This window comes from Lemur catta, chromosome 2 (assembly GCF_020740605.2).
Source record: "Lemur catta isolate mLemCat1 chromosome 2, mLemCat1.pri, whole genome shotgun sequence".
Lineage (NCBI taxonomy): Eukaryota > Metazoa > Chordata > Mammalia > Primates > Lemuridae > Lemur > Lemur catta.
Window position 1 is genome coordinate 68,217,098 of NC_059129.1, and position 22,406 is coordinate 68,239,503.

A 22,406-nucleotide genomic window follows, 5' to 3' on the forward strand; every position below is an offset into this window, starting at 1 on the left:
GAGAAATCCAAGGTGGTGGAGTCACATCTGGTGAAGGGTTAGTGGAGATTCTCTACAGGGCCCCTAGGTGGAGCAGGGCATCACATGGCAGGGGTGTCTCTTCCTCTTCTTAAAAAGGCACCAGTCCAAATCCTATGGTAACCCATTAATCCATTAACCCACTAATCAAGTAATCCATAAATGGATTAACACGTTTATGAGAACAGAGACCTCAGGACTCAATCGCTTCTTAAAGGCCCCAACTCACAATACTGCCACATTGGGGATTAAGTTTCAACATGTGTTTCAGAAGATCAAACATTCAAACCACAGCAAAGTCCAATATAGCTTTTTACTAGGATCTATATAAACTTAGGTGATCCATTAAGTAGAGACCAATTTTCTAATTTAGCTGTTAATATTTCATTTTACCTGAAGGACTAGCCCTTGAAATTTCATAACTCTACTCATCTCTGCCCTCTGATAATTCTAACAGATTACCTCAGTTTTCTTGTCACTCTCTCAGTTCCCCAAAGTCCTTGGAAATCCTCATGTTCAAGATATGCTTACTTCCAATCCTGACTCCCTTCAAACTATGGGAGCCATAGATGTCAGACATGTCTGGGAAGCAGAGCCCTTAAAAGTAGATGTAGATTCCCTTATGTCCCTCCCTAAACTGCCACGGTATCCTTTAAAACATGAGGCAGTTGAAGGCCTCAAACCTATTATTGAAGGAACCCTTGCAAGGGGGCTCCTTATTTCCATTTATAGCCCCTGCCACATGCCCATTTTACCTATTTGAAAACCCAGTAGTAAATCTTACTAATTGGTCTAAGATTTTTGAGCCATAAATAAAATTTTAAAACTCAGATTGTCTCTGGTTCCGAACTCCAATACTCCCCTCACTTCTCTACATTCCAGTGCCACTTGTTTTACTATTGTTGATTTATTCACACTTTTCTGAGCATGACCTTTGATCCTAACTGTCAATATCTGTTTAACTTTACATGGGACAATCCACAGTATACTTGAACATCCATACTCCAGAGATTTACAGTTTCCCCCACTTATTTTTCCTGGACGTTAAATGTAAATCTGAAGAGTTTGATCTTCCCTTGCCATTCAACCCTCATCCAATATATAGATAACCTCTCTTCTTTGTTGTATGACATTCTGTAACTTATTACAAGACATCAATATTTACCAAAAGTCCTAGATCAGAAGAGACACAAGGTGTCAAGTGATAAAGCTCAGTTCTGCATCCCTCAAATGCATTATTAAGCTATATTTTCTCTATGGGTAGAACTTTGTTCCCAGATTATTCAAGACTATTTTTAATGGTCTCCTACTTAAAGCCATGAGTGAGATACCCTGGAGGCTTTCTGGAACTGGTTGGCTACTTACTGTGGAGTATGGATTCCTAACTTCTCTACTGCAGCATCTCCCTCCTATGCATAACTAAAGAAATTGTATCTGAATCTCTAAAATGAGACTCATTTTCTATAACATCATTTGAATCCCTACAAACTTCCCTTTCTTACATCCTGATTTTAGGGCTTCCTAATGATCCCTTGACCTTCTTTATTTGTTTAGGAAAGAGATGGACATGACATGCCTTGGGATCCTAGCTCAAAAACATAATGTTATCCACAAAGTTCTTCTGATACTTCTATCCTATGGCTCAAGCTTTTCTTCCTTGCTTTCAAGCTGTAGTGGCAACTGCAAAATTAGTTCAAGCCACAGTTGACCTTGCATAAGGTCATAGCATGAATATTTACGTACCTCACGCAGTGCAGACTCTTCTGAGAACACTGAAAAATTCGCAGACTTTCTATTCACCTTTTATGAAATTCCTTGGCTCTCTCCTTCTCATATCACTAGCCACCATAGTAAAAATCTGAGTTTTGCCACTCTCTTCCCTCTCCTAACTGAAAGGCAAGCACATGATTGTACGATGGCCCTTTGAGACTCAATATTCCCTGTCTTGAATTTTATAAAGTCCACTTACAAATCCAGAATTTACCCACTTTGTTGAGAGTTCATATCTGATCAGCTCAGAAGGAAATTTTCAGGAAAGATATGCCATTATAAATTTTCAAACCTTATAAACAGAATAAAGCATCTGCCTGGTTCAAAATCAGCTCAGATTGCTGAGTTTGTGGCTCTCACAAGAGTCTGCTCTTTGACTAAAGATAATGTAGTTAACATCTATAAATATCAGATATGCTTTCAGGATAGTGCATGATTTTGATGTGTTATGGAAAGCCAGAGAATTTATGACAACAGTGGGACAGCAATCAAAAATGGAAAACAGGTGTAAGACCCCTTAGAAGCTTTATTATTGCCAAAGGAGATAACTGTACTTAAGATAGAAACTCATATTTTCCATAAAGGTTTTGAAGCAAAAGGAAATTTCACTGGCTGATACATATGCTAAACTGACAGCTCATAAAGCTGTTTCACTCCCACCACTATCAGATAAGATTTCAAATCTACCCTGCTTACCACCTGATGCCCTAATTGAGGAACTTAAAACTTCCCGATGCAAAGCACCTGAATGTGAAAAGGCCAAAGGGAGACAAATGTGTTATCTACCCAGAATGACTTTGGAGATACCCACACAACTGCTTTGTCTCTCCTCAGTCCCTCGCCTGAAATTTAGTCTGGCCTTCACAAAATTATTCACAATGGAAGGGAGAAACTAAATCAACTGCTCACCAACATTTGGGGAGAAATTTTACTCCTTACATGCAACAAGTGATGTCTTCTTGCCCCATCTGTCAAAAACATAACCCTGGTGAATTGCAAAGGTGGAGCAAGGGAAAGGCCTATCTCCAGAAGGAATTTTTTTTCTACTGACAATTAGATTTTACTCATCTCCATAAATCTAATGGATATAAATATATTCTTACTATTCATATGCATGTTCTCTTTCTAGCTTATGCCTTTCTCTCGTAAAAGGATCACTGCCACTGATAAACTTTGGTTACAATGAATATTCCCCACATGGAAAATTCTACTGGCTCTGTCAAGTAACTGAGAAACCCATTTCATTGGTAATGTGATCCAAGAAATCCCATGAGTTCTTCTTTTATCCCCACATTAAATTGTTCCTATTAACCCAACTCATCTGGAATGATAGAGCTAATGAACTATTAAAATTAAAGCTTGCTAAATTGATAGAAGAATTTAATCTTCCATGGACTAAGATTTTACTCTTAGCCCTGATTGTCCTCTGGTTCTCTTCTGCTAGATCACACAACAGTCCTTATATAAAATAATAACTGGCTGATGTATGAGGATTTCCTATTCTGTCTGGGTTCTCAAAGATTCTAACCTGGTCAGACATTTTTTAAAAATGCAAGGGACTTATTAATTATATCCACATCAACAAGCCAATGCTTCATTTTTGCTAGTTTTCCATTAAAGCCACTTCATAACCCAGAAATTGGAGACATAGTTCTCTGGAGGTGACATCACCAGCATATTAATCTTCAGTCTTGTTAGAAGGGCCCTTATATTCTACTCTTTACCATTATAGCTGTTGCAAAAACCCAGGGAATCCAACACTGGATTCATATTTCTCAACTGAAAAGATAAAATCAACTCCGAGTAGAAGTTCCCTCCAATGGAGACCTTAAATAAAAGACTCTGTTTTGAGGCCCTAGAAGCAGATAACACCATGAGGTGGACTGGACGGCTTTCGCGAGAACTTTGCACTAAGCAAATGACATCATGAGGGGATCAGCTTCTGCTTAAGTTGCTGGAACAAGCCCCCCTAGGATCCTCTCTATTAATTCCCAGTCCGGTGATTTTTAATGTCCCCCTTTGCTGCTTTATCCTTCTTCTTTATCTGCTGCAGCATCACTTGTGCTATCCACATAACTCCCCCTCCCACGCTAACCAGAGCTTTCCATAATGAGGTCTATGTTTTATTATCTCTTTTTTCCCTCACAAAAGCTGCTCCACCTTTTTGTAATTCCTCTACTCCTGCAAGGACCTCAGAATCAGTGGCATTCCTTTTCTCTGCTCATAGCGCCATTATACAACCCTACTTTGGGTTGCTAGTTCCATGTTCCCTTTCCTTTGGAATCTTCTGGTTTGCTTCAAATTCCTACACCTGTCTAAAATTTAAGAGTTTTTGTGTTATCACTTGGGGGGCCTTTTCGCTTTGTACTCTAAATTTCAGAAGAAACTTCTTTCACCTCAATATAGTTCAAATAAAAACAATCTATGTTTTCACCAGAAAATAACTGAGCATCCTTTCGTGGGCCTCACTAAAATAAATACAGTCACAACTACTTTGCCACCAATACAAATACCTATAGTATGAGAGGCAAGAGTATGTATTCTTTATTATATAAATATAATAGACCCAGATTATCCTAAACATAATATTACCTCATATGCTTGGCACTGAGATCCTGAGAACAAGAATTGATCAGTTTCCTCTTCTCAAATGAATGGGACAACATCTCTATGGAAATGGCTCATATAAATTCTGAGATGTAAATTCATGAGACAATTATTTCTGTGAACCTGGATAGCCCCCAGTGATACATATTTTCTTGTAGCAACCATGCTTATTGGTATATCTCCTGGCTAACTGGGCTAGATCCTGCTAGCTAGATGATTTAATTAGCCTTTATCAAATCTTTAACCAGATGCCCTCTTTTCTCACCATAACTGTACTATTCTCATCTAATTTTCTAGGCACTAGATAAGCCAAAAAGTCAACAAAAATATGTCAAAACTATAAGCTTAGGCAAAGAATCCCAGCCCTGGAACGGGGCCGTAAACTTCCTTTCTCAGGAGGTTCTCAAGAAGAGGCTGTAAGAGAACATAAAGCTATATGAACAAAAACACAAAAAAGAATAAAAGAAATAATTTTAAGATATTTAGAAACACTAAAATTAATAAACTATTTCTCCCTGTATCTCACTTAACAAAATGTCATCAATAAAGTTATTTCAAAAGGAGATGTAGTATAACATTACATATGTTAAAATAAAGTCATTTAGCAAAACAATAATAAATGTTAATTGTTTAACAGATGCAAACATTTTAGCTAAAATTAAGAAAGTATTTTGCTCCAACTTTCCTTATTTAAATTACGGTGTTACTACCTCATGGAGAGAATTTTTGAGTTTCTTATATTTTTAGATTTAGTGTTTTATTTTTCTAGCTCATTATGGTTATGGTTATGTTCTTTGAATATTTTATTGTTATTGAGGTCACTTCAATTATGTTTAGGGGACTTTTAAGAATACATTTTCAGTTTTATAGTGAGAATTAAAAAACATAAGAGATTCCATATAAAATATTTAAATTTCCAGCAAAATGATTAGTGCTTAGCCTTCAGTGCTTTATGAGAAGCAGTACTATTTCAAACTATTTATGTTCTGCTGTATTTTCATATGGGAAATACATTTTTTTCCACTTCTCTCTTTAGTATGTGCCAAGCAGATAGCACAGAAAGAGAACTAGCTTCTCTGGAGAGTAACTAAGCCAAGAACATTACCTTCATCAACTTTATGATGAACTGCAGATTTCACATTAAGAAGCAAATCGTTCATTTCAAAACATTAACCCACATAGTACTTAATAATTGAAGCCTGGGTGATTTAGAGTTAAGAAATGAATTAAGTACAAAAATAGATTTTTCCCCCACTTTCCTTTGATTGTGTCCTGGATTGATTGTTATTCATTTTAGAATCTTTCCATTTAGAACTTTGTTCCAAGAGAGTCTGAAAATTTTCAGTCACTGATGACTTCAGTAACATTTTCCTCCGTACTGAAATTATTATTTGTCAATTAAAATGCTTTTAATGAAATTAAAATTTATTTGTACTTTATGTCTACTAGAATATTTGAGGGGCTATTTTATTTCTATTATACAATAAAGACACTTAAAAAATATATGTTAAGAAATCTATTAAAAACTTATAGTCCCATGGTGGAGCCTAGATTTGCACCCAGGGAGTCAGGCTCTACAATTCATGTTCTTAAATATTGGACTTGAAACTCTCCTGTTAGACCAAGGCAAGAGAGATTGAATAAATTGGAAATATACTAGAAATGTCAATATAAACTGACGATCTTTATTTGTTTTTAGAAAAGGTAATTTCTCTGCTCTGTCATTACAATAATGGGAAACTCCTCATCTCTCTTGCCACCCTGCCAGTTTCTAGCTTTCATGTGGAATAAAGTAATGTGAGACCTTTACTATCCAATTTCATTTTTTATACTCTTCTATCTCACAAAGGATTTTTGGTAGGTATCTTATTTCATTCCCAGGTCCAAGTAACAATCAGATTGAGTCTGAGTCACTTTGGAAAAGAATGCAAGGGTGTTTCCAATGTCACCAGGGGTAGAGGTAGAAAAGAATATGGTGTCACCCAGCAACTCTATTCATAGGTATATTCTCTGGGAAGTCTTGTGCACACATGCATAAGGAGATGAATAGACAGTGATCACACATCTTTATTCTTAATAGCCCCAAACTGATAACACCAAATATCCATCAAAAATGAAATGAATAAATAATTAGTGGTACATAATAATGAGAATTAGCCAACTATAGTTATAGTCAAAACATAGAGTTAAAGAAGACAAGAATTAGTGTATATATTTATATAAAAATCAAAAGCAAAAATTACTTAATGATAAGGCTTAGGAATGTATACATGGGAGTATAATGATAAAGAAAAGGGAAGAACTTGTCATCATAAAATTGGAATAATGACCATTCTAGAGGAAAGTGTGGAGACAATGACTAAGGATCCAACAAGAGACTCTAGGTTCTGGTGATTTTCTTTGTCATAACTTGGCTTATTATGCAGATATTTGCTTTATAAACAATTGTTAAACTCCACTTTCACATTTTTTGTACTTTTCTACATGTGTTTTCAGATACAATAGAGAAAAAATGTGAACTTAAAATATGCCCATTTTCATAAGCAGACAAACCCTGAAAGTAAAATTGACCATAAAACATGTTCATAGAGACAAAAATAAAGAATATTCAAGAAGTAGAAAGACTGTATTGTCAGACAAGGGCTTGCCCCTCATTCTAAAGGAAACAAAATTACAAAGAGACTTAAAGAAAAAAATGATAGTTTAACACTATCTGCAGAAAAATATTTTTAAAATCTTATCTTTGTAAAATCACATCACAAGTACTTTCCAATGAAGATTTAAAATGCTGATTTATTGTGAAAGCTTATGCACTAATTATGTTTGAGCTTGTGTCTACCTTGTTGCACTGCATATAGCTTGCGTATTATTTAATAGTTTGCTAGTGCTGCCAGAACAAAGTACCACAAAGCAAGTGGATTAAATAACAGAAATAGATTATTTCATAGTTCTGGAGGCTAGAATTCCAAGATCAAGTTATTGGAAGGGTTGGTTCCTTCTGATGGCTGGGAGGAAGAATCTATTCCATGCCTCTCCATTATCTGGTGGTTTCTGGCAAACTTTGGCATTCTTTGGCTAATTTTAGCAGCATCACTCTGATCTACCTTTATCGTCACTTGCCGTTATCCCTGTGTCTATGTCTGTCTCCAAATTTCCATTTTTTATAAGGACACTAATCATATTTGATTAGGGCTTTACCTTAATGATCTTATTTTAATGTAATGACCTCTGTAAAGACCCTATCTCCAATGAGATGACGTTCTTAGGTACTGGGATGTGGGGACGCTAACGTATGAAGTTTGAGGAGACACAATTCAATGCATAACAGCTTTGTCCTTTTTTTCCTCCTACATGTTTCATCTAGAATCCCTTTTCTGCTTTTGTCCCAATCTAAACATATTCAATGATCCTTTTTAAATTATTTGCTTCTGCAATCACCTCTGCATGCATTAGCCTAATGCATTTGAGTCAATTTTAGCATGTTGTCAAAACTATCAGCAACATTTCTGCTTCTCACTAAATATCTTCTCTTGTCATTTACTACTGTAGACAGATTGGAAATTATTAAGAGATTTATTAAATTTCCAAAAGGTGCATCTATGGTAGAAGAATACTTCCATGTAAAAACTATGCAGCTCCTTAAGACCTAAAGCTAATTCCCCTGTTCTTCACTATAATCCTGCTCTCACTGTGCTCTTGTCTATTCTTTAATGGTTACATATATGCTCTCTACCTTCAATGTAGCTCCTCATCCCAAATTCTTTTTTTTATTATTTTTATTTTTTATTTATCTTTTTATTTTATTTTATTTTATTTTTTATTTCAGCTCATCATGGGGGTACATAAGTTCAGGTTATATACATTGACCATGTCCCGCCCATCCCCCTGAGTCAGAGCCTCAAGCTTATCCATTCTCCAGACAGTGAGCCATGCACTCATCATGTAGGCATACATCCATCCCCTCCCCCCACCCCCATCTCAGTCTGATATCCAATTGGTATCCTTCCCTGATGTGCATTTAGGTGATGATCAGGGAAACCAATTATCTGGTGAGTACATGTGATGCTTGTTTTTCCATCCTTTGGATACTTCACTTAATATAATGAGTTCCAATTCTCTTCAGGAGAACCAAAGAGATGTCCTATCATCGTTAGTTCTTATAGCTGAGTAATACTCCATGGTATACATATACCACAGTTTATTAATCCATTCGTGGATTGATAGCCATTTGGGTTGTTTCCACATCTTTGCAACTGTGAATTGTGCTGCTATAAACATTCGGGTACAGGTGTCTTTGTTGTAGAATGACTTTTGTTCTTCTGGGTAGATGCCCAATAAAGGGATTGCTGGATCAAATGGTAGGTCTACTTTAATCTGTTTAAGGTATCTTCATAATGCTTTCCACAGGGGTTGCACTAGTTTGCATTCCCACCAGCAGTGTATGAGTGTTCCTGTCTCTCCGCATCCACGCCAACATGTGTTGTTTTGGGACTTTTTGATAAAGGCCATTCTCACTGGAGTTAAGTGATATCTCATTGTGGTTTTGATTTGCATTTCCCTGATGATTAGGGATGTTGAGCATTTTTTCATATGTTTGTTAGCCATTCTTATACCTTCTTTTGAAAATTTTTTTCCAAATTCTTAATGCCTGTGAATTTAGCTATTTATTACCTTTTTTCTTTTTGTTATTTATTTTTGCTTATTATTTAAAAGAGTCAGCAACCAACTTCCTCCCTTGTTATCAGCAGCATAATCTCATTAAAGAAACATGCTAATTAACAGGAGATGTATCTGTGAGATCTCCTTATATAATGCATGCTTATGAAAAGTAGAGAACTCGCTGTTTGGAGGAATGCTCAGAGGACCTAAAGATTTACCTTAAAAGGATCACTACTGAGAATGTAGATTTCATTACAAAGATCACATATTGTTATCAGACACTGTTCTTAACTAACTCTTTTTGATGAGTCTTGATATTCATGTTAAGCGACAATATCAGGCTTCCACCATTCCATACAATTTTCAGTACACTGTCAGATACACTTAGGATTCCTTCTATAGCCTTTATGAGAAAATAAGGAAATGAATTTTAATCACACATATTTAAATTTGATCAGTGTGTCTTCTATATCTCTACAATACACTATCTTCAATCTCAGCATGACTGGTTTCCATTTTTATTGGTTAGATCAATCTAATTGCCCTTTTTGATACTGAAAATCTCACCAGGGTTAAAGTCCTTGTCAAAGACATAAGTTTTGAAGTCTTAGTTAAACCAGTATGTTAAAAATAACAGTAATCTTCCATATTTCATATTTGACACAATGCTCTCTTTTCTCAATGCACATTTATGCAATGCTTTTGAAGTTATGCTAACATTTTAATTTAGAAGCTTATTTAAACAGCTGAAATTACATTGTTTCTGGTGGAAAAAGTCATGTAAAAAAGATTTATTGTTGTGGGGTAACTCACTGTCCAGAAACCTTTGCAAATGGGTTACATAATATGAAAGTAAAAATCCATAATGTATTTTGAATTCTGTATACATAAGCACTGGGTCCATAGCAGAAATATAAGTGTTATATTTTTCTCAGTATTTGTCAAAATACCCCTTGGGTTAATTAGTTGACCAAAAATTTGGAAATAGTGGTCTGTAAAAAAAATTGAGTTACTTAAGAAAATGCTATGCTCTTTGGGTGACATTTATAACCTCACTGACAGGATATATTTATTTCTTCATTTATATTCCCAAATAAAAATAATATAGTTTTCTTCAGCTCTTGCATTCTATTATTACATGCCCTTAAGATATGATGATACTCTAAAGGAGTATTTCTGTCTGTTTAAAGCTAAATTGAATGTCACTTTTATTTCCTGTGTAGAGAGTCATGAAATGTCCTCCTCCCTCCAGTTTTCCATTGTGCTCATTATGCTTTTGAACAGTCAACAAATGATGTAGATATTATTTTGTTAACTGTAATTTTCCTAATATGTTCCTTAACGTAACAGACTCTCAATACAGTTATGTAGAAAATTTATTCTATGGAATACGTTGTTGAATTAGGAAAGCATCATTGCAAATGTAAAGTTTCTTTACCACATTTTCTGGAAGGATTCTTGTTAACCTGTTATATTTTATTAATAAATATTTCATAATATGAATCGTCAGCTCTAAAATATTTCTAATCTCATTTAAATTGAAAACTGCTGTTAAAACCATGCTTGTGGCTGGGGAAGTTGGGGGTGGGAGAAGAAATGGAGAAATGTTGGTCAAAGGGTACAATTTATAGTTATGTATGATAAATGAATCTAGAGATCCAACACACAGCATGAGGGTGGTAGTTAATATAGCACTATATGGTAAAAATTTGCTAATAGAGTACATTTTAGGTACTTTTACGACAGATATCACTCGCAAGTGTGTGCGCACACACACATACACACACAGAGAGAGGAACTATTGAAGATGATGAATCAGTTAATATGCTTAACTATAGTAATCATCTTACCGTGCATATGTATATCATAACAGCATGTTGCACTCATTAAATATACAGTCATTCCTCGGTATCCATAGGGGATTGGTTTCAGGGCCCCTCCCCCCCAACCACTGAGGATACCAAAATTCACAGGTACTCAAGTCCTTTTTGGAAAATAGCATAGTATTTGTATAGAACTTATGTACATCCTTCTGTATATTTGAAATCATTTCTAGAGTATTTATAATACCTAATATAATGTAAATGCATGCAAATAGTTGCATTTTAAAATTTGTATTGTTTCTATTTTTCAAATAATTTTCATCTATGGTTGGTTGAATCCGTAGATGTGGAACCCATGGGTAGGAAGGACCAACTGTATGCCATAAAATCATAACTGCTTGTGGGTTCTTCTGAATCTTGTTTCAATAATTACTTACCTCATATTCCATGAGTCTATGTTGCACTTTTTAACACAAGAGAGAATCTAAACCATGATATGATGATGATGATGATGGCAAGGTCTACTTGTGGTACAAAATTTTATTATAAGATTCTATTAACCATTTCTATAATATATTCATTGTTATGGATTAACACAAGCAAAACAGCATTATTCATTAATTTTGTTGCACTATTCTATCTTTATTAATATGAAAATATGAACATTAAATGACACACACTCTATCCTTTGCTATTTGCTGGCTGTTTGACATGGAGCAACCCCTCCAATTCCTCCCAGAATCTGTGTTCTTCTTTGAAATATTTGGTATGATAATATCTCCATTGCAATGTTAATATACTAAGATATGTATATGTATAAAAATTACATATATTATATATAAATATACTTAATAAAGACTGGTTGGTATTTATATAAAATAGGATGGGTTGTTCCTAGAATCAAACAATTGGTTATTCATTCCTTCAGGTAACAGCTTTGTTGAGTTCTTTATCTACATCAAACTCTCTGCTAAGCTTCTGGAATACAATACAGTCAGACGGGGCTCTAACTAAGTGGCAAAGGTAAAAATTATATCAGGGATGGCAGAAATATGTAGATGCTTGAGCTGATTTCATGTTCTAAGGTGTTGAAGAAGTTGAACTGTTACTCTTTTCTGGGATAAGGAATTAAAAATATATAAGTATACCCATCTCTGGAATTTCAAAGTAAGACAGCCATGTCAAATCTGCTGAACAGAGAAAACAATAGGGATATAGCTCCTTCTCTACCCCCCCTTTTTTAATTCTATTGTCTAGTTAGATATATGAAATTAGGTACTAAAACTTAAAAAATAAGAGTCTTTGTACACAATTAAAAAGGCAAATATTTAAGGTCAATTGCTAGAATACACTGATTTTAAACCCCATTTAAGCCATTAAATAGTAGTTACAGACATTAAATTTTTAGCAGACAAAAAAGGCATATTAACTCTTCATGGCTGTGTAGCAATAATTTAATTTAATATGTATTAAACTGATGAGAAAGAATTAGTGTCCTCTAAAAGTGTTGGTAGTGAGTACCTGAATATATTTTATTTTAATAAATATCATTCAAAAGTATGTCTTTGGCCATTTTTTATCCTCTGAAATTGTCTCATTTTCTTTAACTATTTTTATTGTTGTAAGGGCCATATATGATTTTTAAAAACACTTTATAAATTCTAAGTGCTAGAGATATAATAGATATTATTATAATAATTATAATTATTTGATGAAGTTAACAGTTACTATCAGATTAAACTATAATAAAACACATTCTCATGATATTGTGGAATTTACTTTAGAGCAAGATAAAGCAGACATCTGCTCATTTCTTGTACATCCAGCCCAAGCCGTGAGATCCTGGGCAATTAAATTCACAAATTTAATAATAGAGATTATGAAACCTACATTGAATGTCATGTGGCACAAATGAGAATCTAATATTATGTCTGAAAAAGAGGCAGAATTTGATAAATATCTACATTTTCTCTCTTTTGTTCTGTGTTTTATATCTATAATATTTAGGCCAAAGGGATGTTTGTTCAGCATATTATTTGTTTGTTTTCTACATGTAGCTTTGGTGAGTTCTGATGGCATCTATTTCTCGTTCTTTTTTTACACCTATCTAAACTAAATTAATTATCCTTCTTATTGTGATGTACACTGATGCCTATGATAATTTCTTCTTAAAATATTACGTTTTGCCTTTCACCCTAATTATGCTTCTGAGAAATATTGTTTCAGACCTATTTAGCTTCTGTTTTTGATTCTGCTTATGTTCAATAATGGAGTATTACAGGCATTTCTTTGTGGTCTCAGTTATAATAAAATTAAAATGCCTACAGGAAAATATCTAGTTTTGTGTTGTTTGGTTATGCTTGATGGGAATTGTTAGGTATTGTGCTATTTTTACTTTTTTTTGTTTCACTTCTCTTCATTATACCTTTATTTGTGAAAGAAAATCCAAAAACTTTTCACTGAAACAAACTTTTTAAAATTTTGTGGGGGACAACCAGGAAATTAGAAGGAAATAAAATGTCATTCTCTTGCTCTAAACTCCTCAGGTGTACTAGATAATCATCAGACTCCTGATCATGGCTTTCTAATGCAAACTTACATTTTTAATCTTTATCCTATGATATCTTTACACATATATTTGACCCAAGCCAAAGTGGTGTGTTCAAGTACTTTAAACTCAGTGTATTTGCCCACTACTATGTCTTTTAAAACATTCCCCCTTCACTGCTTAAGATTCCCTTCCCAGTCACGTCTAGTTATCAAATTTTTTTTGTTTCCTCATACAATTCACAATCTAAGGCACCTAGATCCATAGTCAGTATATTTAGCTTAAGACCTGTGATAGATTCTAACATTCTGGAAATGAATAATGTCATATAATTTTGCATTGTTAAATGGGTAAAGGATGAAGTGCTTGTATTTGGCAGTAATGAATAATCATTATTTAGAATGTTTCAATGAATAGTGTTGGGCTATCTTTTTTTTTTGATACAATGGAAGTTTCAAAGGCAACGCAGAGAAAATATGTAATAAAAATAATTATCAATTAAACTTATAAAATGATAAAATATCTGAACCTCAAACAATTAAATAATTGGATGAAATTTTAGCTGTCCAAATGGTTTTCTCTAATATGAAAAAATGGTTTCTCTTTTCCTTTATATTATGCTGATATAAATACTATTGGTGCAAAACAAAGCTCAAAAAATGAGAGTATAATTAATTTTTCAAGAACTCAATTGAAATTTATAGTTGGAAATATGAAATAGGCAACTATTACCTGATTAAGATGAAAAATATATAAATCTCCTTTGTCAAAGAAAAAAAGTTGGCATTGACACATTTTTCTCCTTAATTTGCATGTGAATACCTACTATGTGTGTTTGGCATACTCTAGTAACCTAATTAGCACATCTCATTAATTTACACTAAATGATATAATATTTATACCCTTTTGATATGATTATTGTCTCTAAAATATCTATGGATTAAGCAATCTTTGAATGGCTGTCTGAAGTCTTTCATTAAGGCTAATTTTCTTATTTAAAAAGGCTTACATTTGCTTTTCATATAATTTTAAAGCAGTTGCTTAGATGTAGGCTCAATTGGTTGTTTCCAGATGGCTATTCATTAATAAAATGACACATTAAAATTATAATTAAGCAACAAATTCAGAGTTTGAGGCAGACAGTACCTTCATCTAACTAAGAAATAGATCCTTTAGTCCATGATGAATATCAGGCTGGGTGAATGATTACTCAATTCTGCTAGTGATCAGTTGAACTTTCTGTACTTTTTAAAAGATTTCTTAACTCCAAGCAACATTATCTTCCTCTACAGCGATTTTGTATGGTGCCAAAAATAATGATTATGATTGTTATATTAGTCCTATGGATTTCTGACCTTAAAACTATTTTACTACTCTATCAAGAAAACAGATAAAATGAATAGTTTGAGATATGAAAAACTAGATATTCTGTTGCAAAATTACATAGCATATTTTTTAGGGTTTCATAATTAAAGGTATAACTTCTAGAAATAAAACATAAAACATATACTTTCAAAAATATCAACTTTTTGATGTAAATATATGTACTACATAACTTCTTTCCATGAAAAATAATCATTTTCTCTATATCCATATTAAATATGAAACAGGCTATGTGTTCATGTGCAGCTACCCTGAATTCTGGTTAAAAGAAAAATTAACCTCAAAAAATTATATTATTTAATGATTAATATCATGTTGCAGAATAGAGATAATCCTAATTTAAAAACAAATTTACTTAAATCCATAAGTTTTGTTTTTTAAAAAAGTACTGTACTTAATATTCTAATATTAAAACTTCAGACAAAAACAGCATATGGGAAGATGGATGTATGGATGGATAGATAGAAGACAAAGAGCAGCTAAATAGGTGTAAATACCAAGGGTATTAATTACGAGGGCAAAGAATGACACATGTTCACAGTGTTACTGAAAATTTGACACTTGTCCCTGAGGCTGCCTCAGAAGAATAAGGACAAGTGATTTGAGGAAAAAGAAAGAGAAGTTTTTAAATTTGCCAGCAAATGAGGAGGATGTCAGACTCACATCGAAAAGTACCATCGTCCCATCTATAAGCAGAAATACAGAGCTTTTAAAAGGAGTTTTTAGCTTTGGGCTGTTGCTGTTTAACTATAGCATCTCTGGTGAAGACAATCTTGAGATCTCTGCTTGGATGATTTCACTGAGCCCTTTCCTGTGTACAAAGAACAAAGGACACTCCCATTCCCCTCTGATCACTGGCCTCTGACAGGAACGCAGGTTTTAATTCCTAAAAATTGGGAGTGGGGATTAAAGAGACAACTTTTAATACATTTTGCCCTTTTTCAGTCCCTATTTTTGTTACAACAGGAGAAAATATCTAGAAGTTTTTATCTTCATATTAAATTTTGTAGGTCCATATGTTTTATTCTTATTTTTCCAGTGTTATAAATTTTAAAATAAAACTATTTGTTCTTTTGTATTATTGTTTTTGTGATAAGAACACAACATGAGATCTCTCTCTTAACTAAGTTTTAAGTGCACAATACAGTGTTGTTAAATACAGGCATCATGTTCTACACAGATCTCCAGAATTCATCCTTGCATAACTGAAATTTTATACTCATTAAGCAATAACACCCATTTCCCCCTTCCCCTATCTCTTGGCAACCACCATTCTGCTCTCTGTTCCTATGAGTTTGACTATTTTAGGTAACAGTCATTCCACATCGTATAAGTGGAATGAAGTAGTATTTATCTTTCTGTACCCGGATTATTTCACTTAGTGTAATGCCCTTCAGACTTTTCCATGTTTTCACATATGGCAGAATTTTCTTCTATTTAAAGGCTGAATAATATCCCATTGTATGCATATTCTACATTTTCTTTATCCATTCATCTGTTGATGAAAACATTATCTTCATTAATGTGTCTATTGTAAATGATAAAAAATTACTCATACAAAATGTTTTATGAAATAAATCCATTGAATCCAGAAGTTCATTTTACCTAAATTCAAAAACATCTGGTTAAAGAAGAAAACAAACTATGTATATCTTAGAAATAGATGGATAAAAATTTTATTATCATTTATTACTTAGAAAAACCAAATTAAATATTTAGTAAGCAAGGGTTTCAAGGCTAAAGGTTATATTATACAGGCAATAGCCATAATTTCTGGGGTCTTGAGAGATTTCTTTGTTACAAATGTACTATAATGGTACATAAGTAATAGTAACAGAAAACATTAAAAGATAATTGCATGTTATAAATGTATGCACAAGTCCTTACATTTGACAAGAGAGTGGAATTAGAATTCTTACTGACATTTTTATTTTCTAATCCTAAAATTTCTAAGATACTTATTTAGAATTTAATTCTCTTCATCTTCCTCCTTTCTATCTGTCCATACTTCTTTCAAAAAGACTCATTATTTAAAAAGAGTCTACACAGGAATTTTAATTTTTTAGCTGTACTTATAAAAAAAAAAAACCATGCCTAAGGCTTACAAATTGAAATAGAGAACTAGAATTCTAACCAATACAATAAAGAATGGAAAATGCTACTTTTACATTTTAGTGCCTACAATGTATCAGGCACTATGCATTTTCTGACAAGACATACATGAGCCAGATTTTGAGGGGCTTATAATCCATTTGGGAGATAGGAACATAAACAGGTAATTATCATACAGTGTAACAAGTGACATAACAGCAGAATAAATTGCTACCATAGAACAGGATAAAATGGCTGCTGAGTAATCTCTAGAGAATTTTCAGGACAATGGTGATTTTTGCCCTCAGTCAGAAACCATTAAGTAGAGAATATGGAAATCACCCCAGGCAAAGGAACATCTATCTAGACAGCAAAACTGTCCAAGTGCACTGCATATGCTTAGGTAAATTTTTCAGCGGAGCCATAATGTTTATTTTCAAGTTTAATGGATATTTTTTTATAAGCAAATTCAAATATGCCAGTAATTCATTTAAATTACAACTTTCACTCTGGAAGCTCATACCTTGGTGATGTGACTCTCTAAATTTAGATGCACTATTTGTTGTTGTGAAAGATGTTACTAATAGGATTTTTTGCATATGCAAATGTCAATGAGACAGAAAGGATATATATGTAACTATCTAGTTACAACTGACAGCGAAGTGATAAGTTACATTTCAGTTGCCCAGACTGTGAAGTATTCATGCAAGGACAAAAGTTGTTCATAATTCCATGGAAGGTATGATGTCTTACAAAATTTTCAGATATATGTGTGTAGTGCCTATGACTAAGCTTAAAAATGCTCACTGTGATTTAGAGTTGAAATGGGTAGGAAATTACAAGAATTAGTAAACTTTGCAAGAGCCTTAAATGTTACTCCATTGGAAGGTTTCCTTTTACATCTTCCTACCTTTTCCCCCTCATTCATTTATTTTTTTTTCTTTTTGCTGTTATCGATTCATTCCATGGAGTATAATTTAAAACATACAGTAATGAGCTAATAGTTTATTTATTATGTGTTTTGTGGTGTTTTAAATATGTTACCAGTTTTAATTTATTTAATCCTCACAACATATAGTATAAGATAGCTACTCTTTCCATTTTCTAGTTGCAAAAACTGAGATGCAGAGAATTCATGTTCACTATGCTGATTGCTGTGATTTCAACACATACTAAGCCTTTGGGTGGAATTATATGTAATATAACTAACAGTAATTAACAGTTACGTTAAATATAATACATTTTTATGCTATTGTGAGTATTCATAAGATTACCAAGTCTATTTAATATACAGGAATTAGAGAGCTTCAATTTTGCCCAAGTATTTAATGCACAAAAAAAATGTAGTATAATAAAAGGATGAAAAATATTTTATAGTATGTACAACACATCAAAAAATAATGATACACTTTGCATTAAAGTATGATGTGAATGTCAAATATTTTTGTTACTAATAGTTATCTAGTGAAAGTAGCTAGAATATGACAGAATGTCAGGGCCATAAGAAACTTTAATGTTACCCTACCTAAATCCTGCACTGAGTGTTGACTCCATACACCACACATATAGTCACAGCTATGGCAAGTAGTTATCTAGTAACTTTCCAGGGAATTTTATAATGAATATCACAACTTCCCAAGGCGATTACATTTCTTTGCTGCACAGATTTAATTATTACACATTAGAAGTAGTACATTTTTGAAAGAGAGTACTGTGCTCTTTTCAAAGCCCTGGGATAGCAAAGGTTTACTCTTTTGGTGTTAATCCATGATCTTTTACCAACATCATAGTTCAATATATATTATGGAGAAACATTTGTAGACAGAAAACCATGTCCATTCTGAAGTACGTATAAAGAACAGAAATAAGAATGACATGGATGAGTTAGAAAGTGATTTTAAAAAGTTATCAGCAAAGAAAAGAAGGCATATGACTCATATGAAAGCAGAAAATATGAAAAGGATTAAAAGGTTTACTAAGTAAAGTTGAGTTTATAAAAGGCTAAAGTGACAACAAGCCAAAAATTGGTAAAGAGTGGTAAAATATATGTAGGCTTAGTCTCTCCATAGCTATTAGTTCATTTTTAAACAAAAATAACATTCATATATGGTTATTTTTATTAAGTTATTTTGTTATAAACTCACTTTTTATGATTTTCATCAAATTCAGGAATAACAATATCTACTTCAATTATTTTTATATGTTGTCAAAATCTTGGTTCATTATCCAACCCTCACTAACTTATGGTTTTGGTGATTGAATAAATTATGTCAACATTTGGCTGGGTTTGAAACTTAGATTTCTCTGTAGACATATGACAGTTCATCTAAGTTAAGTTGTTAATTTCTGCTTTGATATTCAAGCACATAACTATCAGGACTAGTAAAACTTTCTAGAAATAGTTATCTCAATAAAGTTAATATAGTTATTAAAAATAAATATTTTCTCAAAATTTGAAATTCAACCAATAATATACTTTTCATTTTTAAATGCATACTTGTGTTGTATTTTTTATAGAATAATATTTTATAAAGCTATATTGATAATGTTCTGTACATTCAAAATTTACAGGTTTTTTTCCTACTGCAGAAGGTAATGTATAAGTATTTTCCTTGATGTTTCTTTGAGTTGATCCAAATGAATAATTTCCAGAGTCAGTAGTATGTCATTGAAGAAAGAAGCCTTTCAAACAAAATAAACACCTATTCCATGTATTATTTTTAAAAATCGTGTATAAAAGAGTAAAATATTTAATTATCCAAGATTACCTCAAAATAATGCCTTTTAGGAAGAACTATATATTATTTTTTAAAAATAGGTTTAGAGGGTACAAGTTGAATTCCATTACATGCATATATTGTATAGGGTAGAGTCTGGGCTTTTGGTATACCTATCAACTGAGTAGTGTTCATTGTATGCTGTAGGTAATTTTTCAACCTTCACTTCTCCCCAATCTTACCCCTTTTGAATTTCCAATGTCCGTTATACCACTCCATGTTCCCTTGTGTAGCTACAGTTTAGCTCCCACTTATAAGTGAGAACAGGCAGCATTTATTTTTCTGTTCCTGTGTTACTTCACTTAAGACAATGGCCTCCAGTTCCACCCAAGTTGCTGCAAAAGGCATTATTTCATTCTTTCTTATCACTAAGTAGTACTTCATGATGTATAAACACTGCATTTTCTTAGTTCACTCGTCAGTCCATGGGCACTTAGGTCGATTCCATATCTTTTCAATTGTGAATTGTGCTGCAAGAAACATATGTGTGCCAATATCTTTTTACATAGTGATTTCTTTTCTGCTGGATAGGTACCCAGTAGTGGGATTGCAGGATTGAATGGTAGATCTACTATTAGCTCTTTAAGAAATCTCAACACTGATCTCCACAGAGGTCACGCTAATTAAAATTCCCATCAACAGTAAATAAGTATTCTCTTTTCACTGCATCCTCGCCCACATCTATTGTTTATTGACTTCTTAATAACGGCCATTCTAATTAGATGGTATCTCATTGTGGCTTTAATTTGAATTTCCCTCATGACTAGTTTTGTTGAGCATTTTTTCCTATGTTTGTTGACCATGTGTGTATCTTCTTTTGAAAAATGCCTGCTCATTGACTTTTGTCCATTTTTTAAGGGGGTTGTTTATTTTTTTCTTGCTGAATTATTTGAGTTCCTTGTAGATTCTGGACCTTAGTCCGTTGTCAGACATATACTTTGTAAATATTTTCTCCCATTCAGTAGCTTATTTATTTACTATTTTGATTATTTCCTTTGCTATGTAGAGATTTTTAGTTTAATTATTTCCCAATTATCTATTTTTTGTTTTTATTGTGATTGCTTTTGGGCTGTTAGTCATAAATTCTTTGCCTAGGCCAATGTACAGAAGAGGTTTTCTTCTATAATTTTTACTGTTTCAGGTCTTACATTTAAGTCTTTAAACCAGCTTGAGTTAATTTTTGTATATGGTGAGAGATAGGGATCCAGATTCATTCTTCTGCACATGGCTATCCAATTTTTCTAACACTATTTATTGAAAAGGGTGTCTTTTCCCCAGTGTATGTTCTTGTTGACTTTATCAAAGATCAGTTGGCTGTAAGTATATGGCTTTATTTATGGACACTCTGTTCTATTCCATTGATCTATGTGTCCATTTTTATACAGTACCATGCTGTTTTGATTACTATAGACCTGTAGCATACTTTGATGTATTTGAAGTAAGGCAATGTGATGCCTCCAACTCTGTTCTTATTGCTTAGGATTCTGTTGGCTATTCACACATTTTTTTTTTCCATATGAACTTTAGAATTTTTTTTCCTAATTTTATGAAAAATGATATTGGTATTTTGATGGGAATTGCATGAAATCTGTAGATTGCTTTGGGCAGTATTGTTATTTTGACAATATTGATTCTTCTGATCCAAGAGCATGGCATATGTTTCCATTTGTTTGTATAATTTATAATTTATTTCATCAGTGATATATAGTTCTCCTTGAACAGATCTTTCACCTCCTTGGTTAAATTTATTCCTAGCTATTTATTTTATTTTATTTTATTTTGGAAGTATTGTAAATGAGATTGAGTTTTTGATTTGGTTCTAAGCTTGGTGGTTGTTGGTGTATAGAAATGCTATTGGTTTGTATACATTGATTTTATAACATAAGACTCTGCTGAATTCATTTATCAATCCTAGGAGTCTTTTGGAGGAATCCTTAGGGTTTTCTACGTATAAAATCATATCATCAGGAAACAGAGATATTTTGACTTCTTTTCCAATTTGGATGGCCTTTATTTATGTCTCTTGCCTGGTTGCTCTGGATAAGACTTCCAATACTATGTTGAATAAAAGTAATGGCAGTGGGAATCAATGTCTTATTCCAGGTGTCAGAGGGAAAACTTTCAGCTTTTCCCTAGTTAGTACGATGTTAGCTGTGGGTTTGTCATATATGACTTTTGTTATTTTGCAGTATGCTCCTTCTGTGCCATATTTTATGAAGTTTTTGATCATGAAAGTATGCTGGACTTTATCAAACAATTTTTTCTGCATCTATTGAGATGTTCATATGGTTTTTGTACTTAATTGTGTTTATGTGGTGAATCATATTTATTTACTTGCATAAGTTGAACCATCTTTGCATCCTCAGGATGAAACTCACTTGACCATGATGAATTATCCTTTTGATGTGCCATTGTATTCAGTTTGCTAGTGTTTTATCGAGGATTTTTCATCTATGTTCATCAGATCTTGGTCTGTAGTTTTCTTTTTTTGTTGCATGATTTTCTGGCTTTTGTGTTAGGGTAATTGTGGCTTCATCAAATGAGTCAGGGAGAATTCTCTCCTTCTCTACCTTTTGGAAGAGTTTAGTAGGATTTATAACAGTTCTTCTTGGTAAGTCATATAGAATTCAACTGTGAATCCATCTGGTTCTAAACTTGCTTTGGTTTGGAGATTTTTTTTATTAATGATTCAATCTCTCAACCTTTTATTGGTCTGTTCTGGATTTGTAT